The following is a 19,447-nucleotide window of genomic DNA, read 5'->3' as shown; positions in this document are numbered from 1 at the left end:
GACAGCCCACACAAAACAGCCTATCTGCATTTAGGAGCAGCAGTTTAGTTGTAATAGAAGGGTGCTCCACCCTGGCAATCACATCGTGGGATGTGTACCTAATATTTGAGATTATCAGTGGTCTACAAACACACATTTAAACTGAATTAGATCACAGCTAAAAAAAAACATATTTCTGATAAAAAAATGTTAACTAGGCATGTTTAAAAACACACTTTGATATAATGCTTTATAAGTCCCAAGTATAGCAGGAAATGTATCATTATATGAAAAATAATAATGACACATTACATCACACCCTGGTGTACTTCCCCTCCCACCAAAAACCCAGTTCTGCTTCTTTACCTATCCTGGAGAAAACACTGAAGGCGTCCAAAGCAGATACAAACAAATATTGTTTTTACTGCATGCCAGTGCCACACTCTGGCAGATGGTTGTGAGATGTCCTTAAACAGGACAGTATGCAATTTCTTTGATGATAAACACTATTATAATAAACATTATTATTCATTTAATTATGTATGGTTCCTGCCAACTGTTTTTCCCATTACTTTTAAGTAATTCAAAATGATTTGCCCCAAAGGAAACTCATATATCAGATGTAGGCAGGAATCCATTAGACAGGGACACTCAAGCCGTGGCCCATGGGCCGCATGCGGCCCGTTTATCGGCTGACTGCGGCCCAGTGTATTCATTCCATTTCACTTTTTTTTTTATTTATTATTTTTATTTATTTATTTATTTATTTATTTATTTATTTTAAACTTCGTTGACTTGTTTTTTCTAATTTTTCGCATAAAAAGCAGCACACCATTTTAATTCGTACTGTGGAGGGTAATTGTTTCTCATCACCTTGTCTCCAACTCATTTTATGAGTCTTCCTCTCCTTTCTTAAATGCACAAACCCGCTGCATTGAAAGAAACCCATTCCCAACATAGGAGGCTTGTTGCTAGGGAAGTGACGTCGCTGCCCTGTGACTTTTGCTACATTGCTGCCTGCTACAACTGAACAACTCGTCTACTAAAATAAAATAAAAAAACGCTTCAGCAAGTAGATATTTAATTTGCTTTGTATTACTGTGCAATGCGTGTATATGATAACAGTACGATATTAATGCTTTGTTTTTAATTGTTTTGTATATTTTTGTTTGTGATGTGTATCGTGCAGTACGAAATAAAATAACAGGCCTACTCACTTTCAAAACACTGCCTTTCCTAATTTAAGGTAAAGTAAAGTACATTTTTTTGAAACTTTGCTTAGCTCTACACTAAACCTGCATTTTACAATTATCCCTTATGAACATAATAATCTTTTAGCACCTTGCAGTTGTAATGTAACTATCTAATTCCTCAAGTACCTAATTCCCTGATTCCTTCAACCTTACTGCTTCCTCTTATTTACTTAGATGCAGCGTGATAATGACATACGCGATGATGCAGACAAGAATGAAGGTCCTGGTGCCTTTTCCCAGTACATAACTACAATAACGATAATGGTTCATTCATCTGAAGAGACACCAGACTGCAAGTTGCATTCAATTTACATTCCTTTTTGTGACTCACTGGGGAAGGTTTATTTTATTTATTTATTAGGTGTCCAGTTTTAGCTAGATATTGTAGGCTACTGTAGTTGATGTCTGTGTAAAGACAATGAATATGTAGCAATCACTGCCTAGTTAAACAGGCATTTAGCAGCAACATATCTACACTCAATAGTGACTTTCATTTTTCATAGATTTGTTTATATTGACTTAGACACACCTTTTTAAAGCTCCAAAATGTTTAAAGCGTCTACCAATGTCACAGTTTATTATAATCTCATATATATATATATATATATATATATATATATATATATATATATATATATATATATATATATATATATATACAGTAGTCTCTCCATATAGGAACACCTCCTAAGAGAACACTTGTAGTGAAACAGATTTTTCCATTGTAAATGCTCCGGCTAAAGGAGCAGGAATTTTGCTTAAAAGAACACCTTGGCACTGATAGCGATTCGTTCACAACTGATACAGTACTGTTTTGTAAAAAAGTGACTTGTCATTGCAAGAGTGTCTTGAGGGACACCGACTGGTTTATTAAATCTTTTCAGAACCGCCATCATATCATTGAATTGTTCTGTATTCTGATTTCCACGAGTGCAGCTCATCGCTGCAAAATGGCACGTAAACAAACGGTAAAATGCGCCGCTTTTTCTATTGCTACACAAAGTTGGAAATTGTTGAAGCTCTTGAAAAAAACCTGTCGCCGAGCAATTTGGTGTTCCCGTTCTGTTAAATAAAGTACATGTCCTGTATATTGCTGCTGCATTTTGTAACATGTGTAGGGGTGCTGTGTTAATTTAATTTGACAGTTAGTTTATTAACCTTAAATTAACCCATTGTTTTTCTGCCATTGTGAAGCCAGAAACACACCCGCCAGCTAATTTCATAGAACGTAGCGATTTAAGCTTTTTTGCTTTAGTTTTATTAACGTTAGTTTATCTGTTACTTTATTATTATAGTTTACTAACATACACTTGCCTATTGTTTTGCTTTTACTTACTCAGTTAATGTCATATGCTGATAAGTCATGATAAGTAATACATATGTATTTATTTATTGATTCATATTAGAGAACTCCATCTTACTCTGTCTTAGAGAACACTTCACTTGCTTTCCGAGGGGTGTTCTCTTAGCCAGAGACTAGTGTGTGTCTGTGTGTGTGTTATATATATATATATATATATATATATATATATATATATATATATATATATATATATATATATATATACACACACACACACACACACATACACACACACACACACAAAGATATATATATATTATATATATATATATATATATATATATATATATACACACACACACACACACACACACACACACACACACACATATATATTTAAATAGAGAGTAAATAATGCTGCATGACAGAGGCGGATATGTTAGAACGAAAGGGCAAAGCAATTGTCTACAAACGGCTTTGCCACAAGTGCTATTCCAACAGTTTTTACTCACCGCCCTATTTTACATGTGTTTGTATGAGTAAACAACACATAACTGCAAATTACATTTCCCATTTTGTTAAGAGACGATGCCTACCATTGTTTGGTCAAAAACTGAGAGCCTGTAAGTCTATGCTGACCGTGGAGGTAAACACCAAAGTGATCCTGTAAAGCTGTAAAAACTGGTTTCTGAATAAAATATTTTCCTTGAAAGAATTGTATCTAGGTGAGACAGTATGCTTACAGAAGAAGCAAAAACAATATGCATCTGTAAAATAATGATATTTTAGCTAATATACACACAGATCTATCAATCTATCTATAAACTTTCAGATGTGTATGTTCTATGCACGGGATGACATCTGTACACACGTAAAGATGCACTGGAGTTTTAACAAATCCTTAAAAGTGATTGATTTCTCATAACTACAGCTGTGGCCAAAAGTTTTGCATCACCTAGAATTTTAGGATTGAGACATAATTATAAAAAAAACAAACAAAAAAAAAACAACTATATGAACATAATTTTGATTTTTTATTAACATCATGTAAACAAAGAAACTAAAAAATTATATTGCAAAAGTCTATCTATATAGTAGTATACAGTATTTGATGTTAGATTTCAAAATGTCAATTTTTTAATTGACAGTTTTTCATAAGTAGTTTATATATGGAAAACTACAAAGCAGTATGTAATTCAATATGTTAACGTGACATTATTAAGCGAGTTTCATTCTACTTTATGATGCTAAATGTATTAATTCTATAGGGTGTAGCAAAACTTTTGGTCATAGCTGTATGTCTCATATACATTGTTATATACTATCTGCTGATCAAATTTGATTAAACTTATATTCTTTGGCTCAAGTTATTGATAGTATCAGAATCTGGGGATCCTCAAAACAATCAACTCAAAGCCACACTTCTTACAAACACACTCTTAACACATAAGAAACCAAGCTTAAGATGTATTTAACAAAAATGTTTATTTTTAAATCATCCATTCAGTAATTAACATTTACTGTCAGGTGAATTGGCTTTTTCATTATATAATTTCAACTACCAAAACTAATTAGCCATAATCATTTTGGGGGGGGGGGGGGGTAAGATACAAAGTTATTATAAATTTCAATTAAAACATGTTATTCAAAATGAACCCCATCTTTAATTAAACTATTAATACCATCTACAAATCTAAAAACAAATATTTATGCAAAAGTTAATTACAAAACAGATGTAGAGTGGAGGGAATTGATTATCTTTCTGCAGGTATGTTATCATTAAGTAGCAGGGAGATCAAAAAGGTAGAATTTGTAAAGCTAGTAACACTTAGGCAATTAAAACACAGAAATTAAAAAAATAAACAGCACCAAAATTAACCTTGTTTAACGCACGCTGTTTGTAACTATTTTTCCTGAAAAAAATAATCTACATGACCCTGTCCTTTTTTTTTTTATTATGGCATGGGTTTACAACAAACTTATAAGTCCCATGGCAGTGGGTGTCATTGTGTAGTAATGGAGGGCCTATTATTTCGGGTGTCAATCATAAAAAGAACTGTGCTATAAATGAAAGCTGCATTGTATTAAAACAGGTTTTTACAACAACACAATGTGAGGCTGATATTACAGAAAGGTTCTAATTTTACTTACCTAATCGTGGCCGTACGGGTTAACGACATGTGTAACTGGATCATCTCCAAAGACGGTTAAATATAATTTGCTAAATGTTTCCCCTACTGCTAACTGCATTGAAGTTTTTTTTTTTTTTTTAACCATGTACTGTTAATGTGTCTCATGCAGTTATACCACATCAGCAATGTGATTATCAGTATCAATAGCTTCTCCGTCATATGAATGCAACCTTGGGTCATTTTTTTTTTTTTTTTTAGCTTTAAGTTAAAACAAAATATGTGTGGTAAAAGATATACGATTCCTAACTCCAAATCACCTTTGTATGATGATACTTTCCAAGCAACAACTGGACTCGATGCTATGATCGTAAGGACTGTGAGCTACGATTTTATTGACTAAGCTAAACAGAGAGATTCCAAAATCTAGAAAAATATAGTACAATGGCGGTATGATGACATCAGCATTCTAGAAAAAGGATGTTCCATTCTAGATGCCAAAAGTTGTTGTAAACCTAGCCATTGTTGGTAAATGGCTACTTTACATTTTCTTAAGCTGTAATGTCATACATGTTTTATATCCTATTATCTATGCAATAAATGGGGTGTGCGTTATACCCTGATAATTACTGTAGATGATAAAGTATCCCTTTAAATTCAGACCAGTTTTTATTCTTACAGTAAACTATTCAAGTAACAATAGCACTGTACGGCATGATAAATATAAGATGTCAGCATTAAAAAAGTTCCGTACTATGCAACATGTGTATTTCAAACTCTGTTCTTTAACATTCATATCACCTTCAGAAAGGACGTCTTAACCCTTTATAACCAGGTAACCAGGTACCTGAATCCTTAAAAAAATACTGGTAACATGTTTAAGTATTCATAACATGACAACATATTATAATTCCTTATGACAGGTTAGATATGTCTGTATAAAGCATTAGGACAGTTTAATGTATATCTGCTACAGCATTAACTTTCAAAAAAAGGTTAACTTTTTTAAGTGCTGCTCAATCAGTAAGTATATTAATATTCTCTTTAGTTATTGTTGTTTTAGTTATTTTAGTTATTGTAAGGACTCCAGAGCAGAGTTTAAACTGGTAATGTTTTAAAACTAGCAATTAACAACCCGTAAGTGCACCAAAAGTGGTGCAATAACTGGACCAGTCATAGTAAATCTGTCTCTGTGCCGACAGTCCTGTTTAGTTTACATTCAAACATTGTTCTGTGTCAGGTTACTACAGTCTGTAAATAGCTTATTATAGCAGAGGGACATTTGCTTGAACCCCTCTGGATCCAGCTTGCCTTCATGTGGACTTACAACTGCTGTACTTACAGTAGAAGGTTCCTATCTAAGGAAGCAAAAATAGTAAAAATGGAAGACTGTATTTTTCCTAATGTGGTGTGGTAGCTCTATTTACAAATGTTAATTTTGGTTAAAGTATTGCTCTACGCCAAATGCTTAGTGTTTAAGTACTGTATTATATTTAAACAATTTATATACCAGTATTCAGGATTATAACGAAATAAAAGCAGCTTTGGAGTTGTTACCTTCCAAAACTTAAACTGAAAAGGTCAGGGTTTCTGGTTGCATTACCCCACTAAAACACTATAGCAATTAAAACTGAGCCTGGTAGTCAATTCTTCATCGAGTGACAAAACGTTAACATGAAATGCAGCGCACATTAATATTAGCACATTTGTAAGTAATTTAAATAACAAATTAACCTTTACTTTAATCAAATCCTTAGTATTTTTTGCACAGCATTTCTGATACTTCCTATTGTCCTATTCCTCGTTACAAAAAGGATATTGCTGCTCTAGAAAGAGTGCAAAGAAGAGCAACCAGAATTATTCCGTGTTTAAAAGGCATGTCATATGCAGACAGGCTAAAAGAATTGAATCTAGTCAGTCTTGAAGACTATGTGGTGATCTGATTCAAGCATTCAAAATCCTAAAAGGTATTGACAATGTCGACCCAGGGGACTTTTTAGACCTGAAAAAAGAAACAAGGACCAGGGGTCACAAATGGAGATTAGATAAAGGGGCATTCAGAACAGAAAACAGGAGGCACTTTTTTACACAGAGAATTGTGAGGGTCTGGAACCAACTCCACAGTAATGCTGTCGAAGCTGACACCCTGGGATCCTTCAAGAAGCTGCTTGATGAGATTCTGGGATCAATAAGCTACTAACAACCAAAGGAGCAAGATGGGCCGAATGGCCTCCTCTCGTTTGTAAACTTTCTTATGTTCTTATTGCTACAGGTACGCTTGCAGTAAAATTGAAGATTAAAGACGGTACATTCTGGAATTACACGATTCTCTGTGCTTGTGCAAGAGAACTCCACTGTCAACAAAGGTAAATCCAGCACCTTAACCAAATGCCTTGAGCTGTACTGGGCCAAAGCTCCTTCTTACTCTAAAAGGGAATCGACTTGTAGGTGCTGTTCTAATCCCTGATGGCATTAATAATTCTGAGCTCATTGACGGTTGCTGTAACAAAAGCTGTCAATTAATCTCCATGAAGCAGGTAATGATTTTCCTCTGCAGCAGGATAATTCCAGACACACAGTGTAAATGTTACAAATTAAACTTTCCTGCTATCTCGTTGCAGCGCTGGGTAGTGGCCACAGATCTGTCTGGTTTTATGCTTGATACAGCTCACATATCCACCACTTCTCTTGTAAAACACTAAACACTAAAACAGAATATTGTTTCACCTATTTTTTTTTTTTTTTTTTTTTCGGAATCCACCATTCTGTAGGACTGTTTGTTAATGAAACCCAACCATTTGCTTAGTGCAGAATAATTAGGGAAAACCTATTGAAACAACACAATGGTTAGAGATGCTGACTAATTCCTCCTCTTACTCTCTTTTTTTTTTAAATAGCTGGACCTCCTGGTTAATGGTGCCCAGCCAGATTACTTTGACCTGTAAATTACCAGGCATTCTCTCACTGTTGGTGGAACATCTAATACATTACTTTGAAGTATATTCTATCACAAATACTGTAGCACCCTAAAATGTGAGAACTGTAAACAAAACTGGTGATCAACTTTAATGCTGCTCTAAAAAATAGATTTATTTTCTGGAAGCCATTTATTTCAAGCGTTTTAAATTGGAATATGCACATATTGATTTACTGTGTGGGGTCTTTTGGAATATGGGCGTACATCTCAAACTCAACACAAAAAGAAAAGGCAGAGTTAAAAAACAATGTCTGTAATAAATTATTTCACACAGGTACGAAATAAAGGTTTTATTTTATTTAAGAAAAAAAATGTTTGTTACAAACCTATAATTTTCAGAGCAACACTTACATTTACTTTTACTGTACTGAATGTCATACTGCGGAATGGTGTCATGTACTTGCCAGATATTGGCAGGGATTTAAAAAAATAAAAATAATAATAATAAATTTACTGATTCTGTCTGAAATTCACACAAGAAAAATGTTTAACTTACTGTATGACGTCCTCTGTTTTATAGGTAATTCAGTGGGGCAAGGCCTTTACAATCTATTCTTTTTAATTAAATTGTCACATGAACAAATATCCAGATACTTATCTCAATTTTGAAGGGATAACCGAACATAAAAATACCTTGTTGTCTCAGCACTATTACGGTATATGATAAGACAGACCATGTACGTAGTTTTGACAATAAGTGGCATTACATTTTCCGTGAGTGATTCTTGATGAAGCACAAAAAAAAAAAAAAAAAAAAAAAAATGCAATGTTTTGTGATTTAACATTTGACTTTTAGTGTTGGAAAAAATAAATAAAAAGGATGTAATAAGTACGGGATAAACATTTAATATTTGAGTAAAGTGCCATGACTTCAGTTTTGCTGAATTCAGTTTAAAAGTGTTCTTTCACAGACTGTGTTATTTATCAGATTAATTGTGATTATTTTTAGGTTCACTAATGCCTTGTTTCCACTGACTGGCCCAGGCCAACAGAAATGTGTTTCTGTGTTTTTTTCCCCAACGTGGTTCTTGTCCTGCATCATCAGTTCACTGGGGAATTGTGGGAAGGGATTGTGCTGCGTTTTAAAGAAACCCGTAGTAGTAGAAGTTCAGAAAAAAAAAAAATAAATAACCTGCCAGAGCCATGGATGATGCAATTGACAACCACATTTTCTTGACTGGTGGTCCGAATGGCCACCTCCTCAAAAAGCTAATTTCTAACCCTGTATGCAGTCCACACTGTTATGCATTCATTGTCTCTTTACATAAGGCTTAGTATATGAAGTTTTGTTATGGTTAAGCAGATGGAGGGCGATATTAATAGCACTTTGTAAAACAATCATATACAAATTATATCTGTGTACTTGAAATCTAGACTTCAGCCTTTCGAATGATGTATTGTATTAGCAAAAACCTGAATTTATCTGGCTGTGTCAAAAGCAATAAACTGGTATCCTCTTTATAGGCCTAGTGTATTAAATGCATTATTTTTTTAATGTTAGAACTAATTCTCCAAATAAGTGTAAATGACTGATGAGAATCATTCTGTATAGGCTAATACAGATACGGTTCTGCCAATGACATACCTGTAGGCATACCTGTAGTAAAGTAGACATACCTGTAGTAAAGTAATGTCTTACAGATAATTTAATATTCTTAAGTGCACCTTTTCTTTGGGCGTCGATTTTGAAATACACATGGATATTCTGAAGAACACCATCAAAACAATAAGTTCATATTCAAATTTAAAACACTTTGGAAATGACTACTAGTAATGATGAAGTGTCAGGTGTTTTTTTTTTTTTTTTAAATTTTTCATACAAATCTATATTTATAGCAGCACTAAATTAAGCCACGTTCCAAATCATAGTTCCCATATACATCCTAAATAACCTCAATACTGCAAAAGGCTGGAAGGATGTATTGGAACAATAATTGATATTTATAAATAAAACAAAACACTGCAATCACATAGGCCTATGCAAACATTGTTCAGTGAATGTTAATATTTCTAAATACTGCATTCACAAAAAGGTTTTATGGCAATAAACAACTTTTTTAAAATTGTCAAGATCACAGGAAAGGCAAATCACTAGGTCATAGTTTTTCTTCATTAGCCAGCACTAATGCATTTCCACCAGCAGCCATGTCAAACTCCCTTTAAAAATCACAAAATGAAGGGGACCTCACAATCCAGTGCAAGCGTAAAGCCCTTTGCCCTATTCGCTTGTGTTTTACAGCACCATCAAAATCTAAATGTAATCCTAGTGTATGTCAAAGCAAGAGATCTGTATGATTTATAGATCCAGAGGTTAAACAATTTCGCAGGGTTACATTTTACTTGGCAACACTGGTGAAGAAAATCAAAGAATACAGCTGTGTACAAAACAATAACTCAAAGTGCACGGTCTCCAAATAGTAGAAATGTAAAAAGTCACATGACCTTCATATGGTACCATATTAGGTCAGGTCAATGTCATAGTCACTACTGTACCTCAAATGGTTTCTGAGATATGACAGAAACTGTAAAAATACTATCACGAAAGAGTTAATTTCTCTTGTATGATACCCATGATTACACTTGACCGAGAGACAGACCAATTATCGCTATGAAGAGAGTATGAAGCTAATATTAAAGCCTTCAATCTATCATCCAAAAACCAAAAAGCCACATGACCCCAATATGGCAGTGTGACAGAAACAGAATGATTCTTGGTGGTAAATCTCCCTCCTGGCCTGTGAGGGCGATAAGTAAAGGGAACAGAGACCCTGGATTGGATGGCCTGACAGTTCATTCCCCGGGTTAAAAGGAAGTCAGTCATCTAGAAAGGGGTACACTAAATCATTGACCCGGAAGGGAAACGATGTGGCAGCTGCAGATTGGAGGAGTGGTTGCAATCGTTAACCAAGGAGTCATGAGTGACGGTACAAATACGGGACGGAGCGACGTGATCTGTTCCTTTGTTAAGGAACGACACAGAAGGACCAGTGTTTGTGTATCGTACCGTGAGTATTTTGTTTGTTTGTCTCCAATTGTTACTTGTTATTATTAGTAGACAGCTAACAAGTTCCGGAGCTGTCGCCAGAGGTCAGCACGAACCTGGATACCATTGCACCTGTATCACAATATATATTGTATTTGCACCACAAGCACTACTGCACTCACCCAGGACTGGTGACCGTGTTTGTACATTGTGGATGTAATAACTGTGTTTATTATTTGGGACTGCAAACCCGTTTTATAGAACAGTGCAACACACATTGCTGTGTATTGCCTGGGATTATTGTTTAAGGTCACCATACCTGGAATACAAAAATAAATCTATTTTCTGATTGGATTATCACTGTCTGTCTCTTCCTTGCGCATCACTCCTACATCTGTACCCTGAGAACCACTTTGCCACAGGCAGCTTTCTTAGGTCCCAGGTCAAAGTGAAGGGCACCGTCAGATATCCCCAGAGGAGTTTCCATACCATTGGAAACATGAAGTCGACATTAGAAGTTTATGAGATATTAACAAAGTTGTGTTGGCAGAGTTTCAGATTTATACACAGATTTAATTTACAACCTTATGAGCTGCAGACCAGACATAAAGGTTCATAAGACATAAGGTTAAGACAGCAGCAACGACTGAATAAATCTCAGTTCCGGTTGCCAACAAAACTACCTCACTGTGCACTGAGAGAGTGTAAGGTGGTATTGAAATCACTGTCCTAATTATCTGAAGGAGTTTCGAGCTCCATCTGCAAATTATCTTTAATGATCAGTCTAACATGGTGAGAAATGGAAAGGGATATAATTTAAATATACGATTTCAAAGTGGAATAGGAGAAAATAAATAAAAATAAATGATTTCACAAACCCACCACTTTCTCATCTTTTTTCAGTTTAAAGAACATTTTTCCTTAAAATCAAATGTATAACCAAATATAATATGCATGCTGTGTATAATATACACCCTGTACAATATTGCATATTATTGAAAAGCCTTGGACTGCAAACTTCCTGAATACCCCAATGAAAAAAACATTAACATATTAATTAAATACAAATGCATTTTTTATTTATTTTTTTACAGTATAAACAGGAAATCCATGAATAACAAGCAGATGTCCAGAATACAATGCCTTCTCTGTTAGCCATTACTGTATGTACTTTAATAACACAGTAGAACAGGCCCTCGGTCAACATTTTAGGAGAATGTTATTAACAGGTTGTGCGTTATTGTAGTACATGCTATAGTCTACGCTTTGTAAATGGTACACTATGGTGTTTTTGATATGAAAGAGAGGTGTGTGTTGCAGAAGAGGTGTGCATAATATTGAAGATGCATCCCAAGATAGCTCAGCTCAGTCATGCATGTTATATTCCAAAAATACTTTAATGGTGCCTCCCTCTCAAAAAGAAAGCCACAATTTGTATCTAATTAGTCTGTTTTGGTCATCTCAGGAACATTTTTCTGTGATTAACACCTGACCTAAATAGCCAACAGGTAGAACTCTGCAGACATATGATGTCCTATGAATCTAAATGAATTGCACACCTACATATAGAGATTCCATATTTATTTTTATAAATCATTTTTTTGTGACTGATAACTACAATAAGAGTGTGTGTATGCTCTTCAATGGCTGTATTGAGTAACATGAATGACTTGTGAATTCCACATGCTGCTCCAATGCAGACCTGATGAAGGCAGGGATTTTCTCAGTCCTTAGTTCATCTTATAAAATTTCATGTCTCAGCCAACCTTTGTGACGTGCCCTTGGCTCCTAAAGCTTCCGGGACACTTAACTGTTGCTGCCGCCAATTATCAAGAAAGAATGCAAGCTGCTACCCATAGTACCATAACCCAGTGGTTCCCAACATGTTTGCAAGGTACAGCAGAGACAACCGTGTAGTTTAAGGATTTCTCAGAGGACCACAACCAGCTTCGAATCAGTACTGGCTTAAAATATATCAAAATATTATCTTTTTTTTTTCTTTTCTTTTGTGCAAAATGCCACCAAAAAATTGTAAATAAGAACATAAGAAAGTTTACAAACGAGAGGAGGCCATTCAGCCCATCTTGCTCGTTTGGTTGTTAGTAGCTTATTGATCCCAGAATCTCATCAAGCAGCTTCTTGAATGATGGCATGTGGTTAATAATATTCAGAATCAAAAGCTTTTTTTTTTTTTTGTCAGAATACCTCTACATCCCAATAGGGCTCATTGATAGCCGTGAACAACAAAAGGCGGGATACCAATTAGATTATAAAGTCTTACAAAGACCAACTGTGCATCAACATCAGCTTGATTGAGGTATATTTAATTGACTCTATAACAGGTGAAAGAAATCATAGTGCATACTGGAGATGAATTGTGCTACAGTGGTTATGTATTGGAATCCATATTGTAACAATAAAAACCCTACTCAACCTCTGTTCTTATTCTGATAAATGGCTGTTTTCGTTATATATATATATAAATATTTAAATATTAAATAAATATTTGTTAAATACAGAGCCTTTGCCCACCCCAAACATCCCATTCGAATATGAGACTCCAGTCCATTCTAATACAGATTTAAATCAGTTTTTGTTAGTTTTACTCTTGGAATGGAGCAAGGTAGTGCAATAAATAATAACACCAGGTTCCTGGAATAAGCACAATGCTGTCTAGAAGACCATTTATAATGGTAACAAAGTTAATTATATCAGTAATCTGTACAAAACCCACATGAAATTCAATTTGAAAATCTAATACAAGTCAAAGTTAATAAAACTGGAAAAAAGCAGCTTTGAATGCTGCTGTTCCACTCACAGCATAATAAGAGAACATTCTGTACAAAAGGTTTTATTTAAAAAACATTCACAACCAGAACTCTCTTAACATTCATTGTAGTCCATTATATGCAAACTAGTTTAAATGTTCCAACTCATTTGGGTAGAAATGTTGTACATTGATAAAAAACAGGAACATTAAATCAAAAACAATATCTTTACCTAGCATTCATTACCTTGGGTTCATTGCAGCTATCTGCATTTACCAGAGAGAAAAAAAGAATATTACAGCTTTGAGAGTATAGAATTAAAATCCTTAACATGTTTGTGTCATTAATTCATTATGTCATTCCAATGTAACAATATAGAAACCAGCACACGATTGCCTATTGAATTAATATGAAACTCATACTTATTCATACTGTTGTTACCCCTTAATCAACACAAATGCATAAAGAGGCATGTACTTCAATACAGTTGTATCTGATGCCAATAAAATTCACAACACTTAAGAAAATATATCTTCATATTTTAGCCACACGTTGTACCACAATATAAAAGAAACTAAAACATTATTATTTTTTTTTACTTCAGAAATATACTGTAGACAGCACAACGTAAATAAATCATCACTCCTGCAACAAACAGAAAAATACAAACATATTGTGGAACTGTTTCCACATACCAACGCTGCATATGGTATGTAAGAGTAAGTAGAAATCTTACTTGCCAGCTGCCACACAGAAAGAAAAGAATGGCAGTCAGTTGTAATGTTGACTGAAGACTAAAACTGAAGGCTCTGTATTGAACTCCCACATTAAAAGCAGACAAAAGTAAACACAAATCCAGCCACGGTCCAATCTGGAATCAGAGGTGACACGCTGTCACCCAAATTCAGGATGACGGCTCTCTGGATACAAACATGGCAATTACAAATTGGTAAGTTAAAATATTATCATTTTACCACCAATGAACCAATAACACCAGTTGAAATGTTTGCCTGGCTTCTGCTTAAATGCCTTACGGCTGGTTTCACAGACCCACATTTGCACTAATCTTGGTCTTAATGTTACCTGTATTGGTCCAACGGCTCATATTGCACAGTGAGCTGCTCCTGTCTCACCATTGCCCCTAGTTTTCTTTTTTTGTTTGTTTGTTTTTTTAACACAGTGGTGTATTTCTGTAAAGATAACCTGAAAAATGTAAAACATTTCTGGAACTAACAAATTCTCTTTTCAGCTTTGATGGTTCTTGCCTTTTTGGCAAATTGCTCTTACTGTATATGCTGTATAACAGGCTCCATTGCTAGCCCTGGGGATTGTTGGTCAGTGTTGATCAAGCAGTAACTGATTTTAATTTTTTGGAGTAGTAATATAATTAACCATTAACGACATTTAAAATGTGGATTTAAGTGATGTTCCTGTCCGTGAAGAACAACAGACAATACTAATTCATACAGTAGTTGTTAAATCACGTTTTCTTTATAGCAAAACCTAAGATTGAGGCAGCTATGTGAGTCCCGGCAAGTTTAATGTTATGTGTGTGTATATTATTCTCTATTACTTTTTGTGTGTAACCCTAACCCTAACGTTTTCACTAATGTCCTTTTACAAACAAAAGGGCTGGAGTGACAGGAACGACACCTGCAACCGATCTGGTTGAAAAATTATTTTAGTGCTGGAAAAGTTACTAAGCATAGTAAATCTGCAGGGTAAATATGATCTAAACCAAAACAATGGAAAATTTAAAATAAAACACATAACAGGAGATGGCATAAAGTATCCTTTTAATGTCTGTATGTGTGCCATTACTAACATTCAAATGGTCCTTTTGTGCCAATGTTCCTAATCGAGAAGGCACATCACAGCCCCTAACCAATAAACTTCGGTGAGACAGAACATATCCATTTTATTGAGCTCAGGGTTTTTTTTGTTTTTTTTAATCATCCTCAATTATATTGCTATTTATATGTACTGTATTATACGACCACAAAATGCATATTACACATTGGTCTACTAACATTTGTATTTTTAAAAAAATGTTAAGATATACTTGAACAATAAGTAACCTGAGGGATGTAAAGAAGCTGTTTGAGACAATCCCTACTTTTCCATGATCATAAACCAGTCTGATATTATGACATAAATCAGGGCTGCCGTGGGGGGGGGGGGGGGTTCAACCCTGACAGTTGTCCTGGGTCCCAGCTTTATTTATTGTTTTAATTGTATTGCCAAAAAAACATTTCCTTACAAGTCCTGGAAATATTTTCTTACTCTACATCGATATTTTTTGCATTCAAATCATACCAGAAGCGTGAAATGTTTTCTCCCCCCCTTTCTTTGGATGAGAATTTTTTTGCTCGAAACGGCTTGCTCATGAACGTGCGACAGACCTCACACGTCATACCGTCATCACCAGGGACCCTAGTTTTCCGCAATAATAATAATAATAATAATAATAATAATAATAATAATAAAATATCCGATTAAAAAAAACGTTATTCTGCAATTAAAATAAAAGGCTAAAATTGAGCCCCCACTGTCACATTATAAGATAAACAAACAGCACTATTGAATAACAGTTAACACCGGACGCGTTTATTGGTACTCTTTTAAATTCTAAGAAAGTTGCAAGCTCACCAGTGCCATCAATCACTAATATAAACAAACGTTCAATTTTACTTTAAACATTACAAATACGTCTTTGTTGTGATAATAATAAATTAAAAAACAAACAAACAAAAAACTATAGTATTCATACGAGTTTATCTCCGAGTTAGTCTTTTTTTTTTTATCTGGATGGTTATATTGCCAAACTCCTTGAGCCAATCTTAGGGGTGATTTGTATCGTTTTCTGGATGTTTAACTTAGCAGCTCGTTCAGTCGTAACAACACACTTGATACTGAAGTAAACTGCAGCTACGTTTCAGCATGAATTTGACACTGACAGTGCGCCTCGTTCATCCTTGACCTCTGTACACCAGAAGCAGTTTTATTGAACAAGTATGTTTACATAAATTTAAAGCAAAATTAAAGTGTATTGATTTGGTTATCAAAACAAACAAAAAAAGCCTTGCATGTTTTTTGCCCGGCCCCAAGTGTAAAACTAAAAATGATCACTGAAGCATTGAAAATCAGTGTTTTTCCGCTGCAAACTGATTCTTAGTATGCATTACACTATGTAACACAATTTTTGTTCCTGGGTAGTAAGTGTTATTTCCTAATTGCTTATGCCTCAAAAGTATAGAAAATGGCTATTATTCCCCACAAACTTTGCTTTTGTGACGAGGACAGTGATATTTTGAAATTTACCTATTTCCAATGAGAAAACGGGCGAATTTGTTTCTTTTCGTTCACATAAAGTCAGAAAAAAACAACATATGAATCCAAATTAACATGTATTTATACTAAAGTAATACAAAAATGACTACAAAAGATTTAGAAGTGAGTAGTTTTTCGAGATTTACGATTATACTGTAAATCACTTTCACGAATCAGCCCCCAAATGTAGTCTCCCATCATGTTCTCGTTATACTGTCCTTCATTGACAGCTCATCCAGGAGCCTCAAAGCCGTGCTGCTCCATAATGGTAACAAGTACCCGTCTCTTCCCCTGGCTCACTCGGTGCACCTCAAAGAGGATTACAACAGCATCAAGACCTTGCTGGACGCCTTGAAGTATGAGTACGGCTGGGACCCCCGGAAGGTGCTGATGCCACCACTGCACATCAAATTGGGCCTTATGAAACAATTTGTCAGAGCTCTAGATAAGGAGTCGGCAGCCTTCAAGTACCTTCAAGACTTCTTCCCTAAGCTGTCTGAGGCAAAGGTCAAAGCCGGTGTCTTCGTCGGACCACAGATAAAGAAGATCCTGGAGTGCAATGAATTCCCCAAGAAGCTCACTAGTAAGGAGAAAGCGGCTTGGAACAGCTTTGTTGCAGTGGTTCGGGGCTTCCTGGGCATTCACAAGGCCGAAAACTATGTGGAGCTGGTTGAGACTCTGGTGAAGAACTATGGCACAATGGGCTGTAGGATGTCCCTCAAAGTCCATATCCTTGATGCTCATCTTGATAAATTCAAGGAGAACATGGGAGCGTACTCGGAGGAGCAAGGCGAGCGCTTCCACCAGGATATACTGGACTTTGAACGCCGCTACCAAGGACAGTATAACGAGAACATGATGGGAGACTACATTTGGGGGTTGATTTGTGAAAGTGATTTACAGTATAATCGTAAATCTCGAAAAACTACTCACTTCTAAATCTTTTGTAGTTATTTTTGTATTACTTTAGTATAAATACATGTTAATTTGGATTCATATGTTGTTTTTTTCTGACTTTATGTGAACGAAAAGACACAAATTCGCCCGTTTTCTCATTGGAAATACGTAAATTTCAAAATATCACTGTCCTGGTCACAAAAGCAAAGTTTGTGGGGAATAATAGCCATTTTCTATACTTTTCAGGCATAAGCAATTAGGAAATAACACTTCCTACCCAGGAACCAAAAAATATATATATATTGTTACACGGTGTTATGCTCGTGCTCAGCTCATAAAAGTTATGTGTGATTGTAGGCTGATGATTAAAAAAATTATTCATCATAAATCCGGCTTGTGAAAGCAAAAGAGAGAAAGGAGAGAGAAAGCGAATTGGAGCTGAGAAGCAGGAACCCTATCTTAAAGAATTCTATAAGTGATGTAAATAAAGAGAAAAAACAACGCGCTTTCACAAAGAGAAAGGTCGTCCACCCACTGCATGCAATCTACAAAATTAAACTGCAAACTGTTTGGGGGAAAATATGCATCTCCATTACATTAGGATCTTTTGCACACTGCCTGTGACACTTGCTGAGGAAGAAAGAGCTTTCAAAGTAAACTTTCGATCAGTAAACATCAAAAATGTTCTCAAAACATACAGATAGGAATAGTTTATTATTATTATTATTATTATTATTATTATTATTATTATTATTATTATTCCGACATAAGACTTTTTTTGTTGTATGTTAACAAAATGCACAAAATATGTTTTTTTATTTCGAGATTTGTGTATTCTGTTGTTAGAATAATGAGGTATTGGCTACACTAAAAACAACTAACCACATTTCTACAACACTTTCAGAACACCTTAATGGCATTTAGCATTTATTATCTAAACAGGTGTTCTAAGGAAAAAAAAGAAAAAAAAAACTCAATAAGCTTAAGAAAAATATTTAAGAAAGGAAATAATTTATATGTGTATATATTTAACCTTGATATTCCTTTCAAAATGTTAAAATTAGTAAACGTTTTATTATTTCTCAAAGTAAAGCACACACAACATATTACAATAAACTAGTTGGACATTATGAAAACACATTGTATATTCAGAGTCTGAACAGCGAGTTTTATTTTTAAAGTGTGTTTTAACTGATACACATCTAATAATACTTCAACTGGTCTCAATTTTTTACTGTGCATAATAGCATGCAGTTAAGCTACTGTCTGTAACTCTGCTTGTATCTGCATAAGAAAAACATGAGCTGTTTTTACTTCTATATATATACAGACGTGCTCAAATTTGTTGGTACCCTTACAGCTCATTGAAATAATGCTTCATTCCTCCTGAAAAGTGATGAAATTAAAAGCTATTTTATCATGTATACTTGCATGCCTTTGGTATGTCATAGAATAAAGCAAAGAAGCTGTGAAAAGAGATGAATTATTGCTTATTCTACAAAGATATTCTAAAATGGCCTGGACACATTTGTTGGTAGCCTTTAGAAAAGATAATAAATAGTTGGCTTATAGTGATATTTCAAACTAATTAGTTTATTTAATTAGTATCACACATGTCTCCAATCTTGTAATCAGTCATTCAGCCTATTTAAATGGAGAAAAATAGACACTGTGCTGTTTGGTATCATTGTGTGCACCACACTGAACATGGACCAGAGAAAGCAAAGGAGAGAGTTGTCTGAGGAGATCAGAAAGAAAATAATAGACAAGCATGGTAAAGGTAAAGGCTACAAGACCATCTCCAAGCAGCTTGATGTTCCTGTTACAA

General features: G+C 34.8%; 1 protein-coding gene across 6 annotated transcripts in view; it reads right to left on the bottom strand.

The window, feature by feature from the left end:
- The window catches only part of LOC117962453 (zinc finger and BTB domain-containing protein 20-like), a 145,490-nt gene that overhangs the window by 36,753 nt on the left and 89,290 nt on the right, over nucleotides 1-19,447 (bottom strand). The gene's annotated exons all lie outside the window — the stretch shown is intronic.

The sequence above is a fragment of the Acipenser ruthenus genome, chromosome 8, assembly GCF_902713425.1.
Source record: "Acipenser ruthenus chromosome 8, fAciRut3.2 maternal haplotype, whole genome shotgun sequence".
Taxonomy (NCBI): domain Eukaryota; kingdom Metazoa; phylum Chordata; class Actinopteri; order Acipenseriformes; family Acipenseridae; genus Acipenser; species Acipenser ruthenus.
This window is presented reverse-complemented; position numbering and strand designations above follow the sequence as displayed.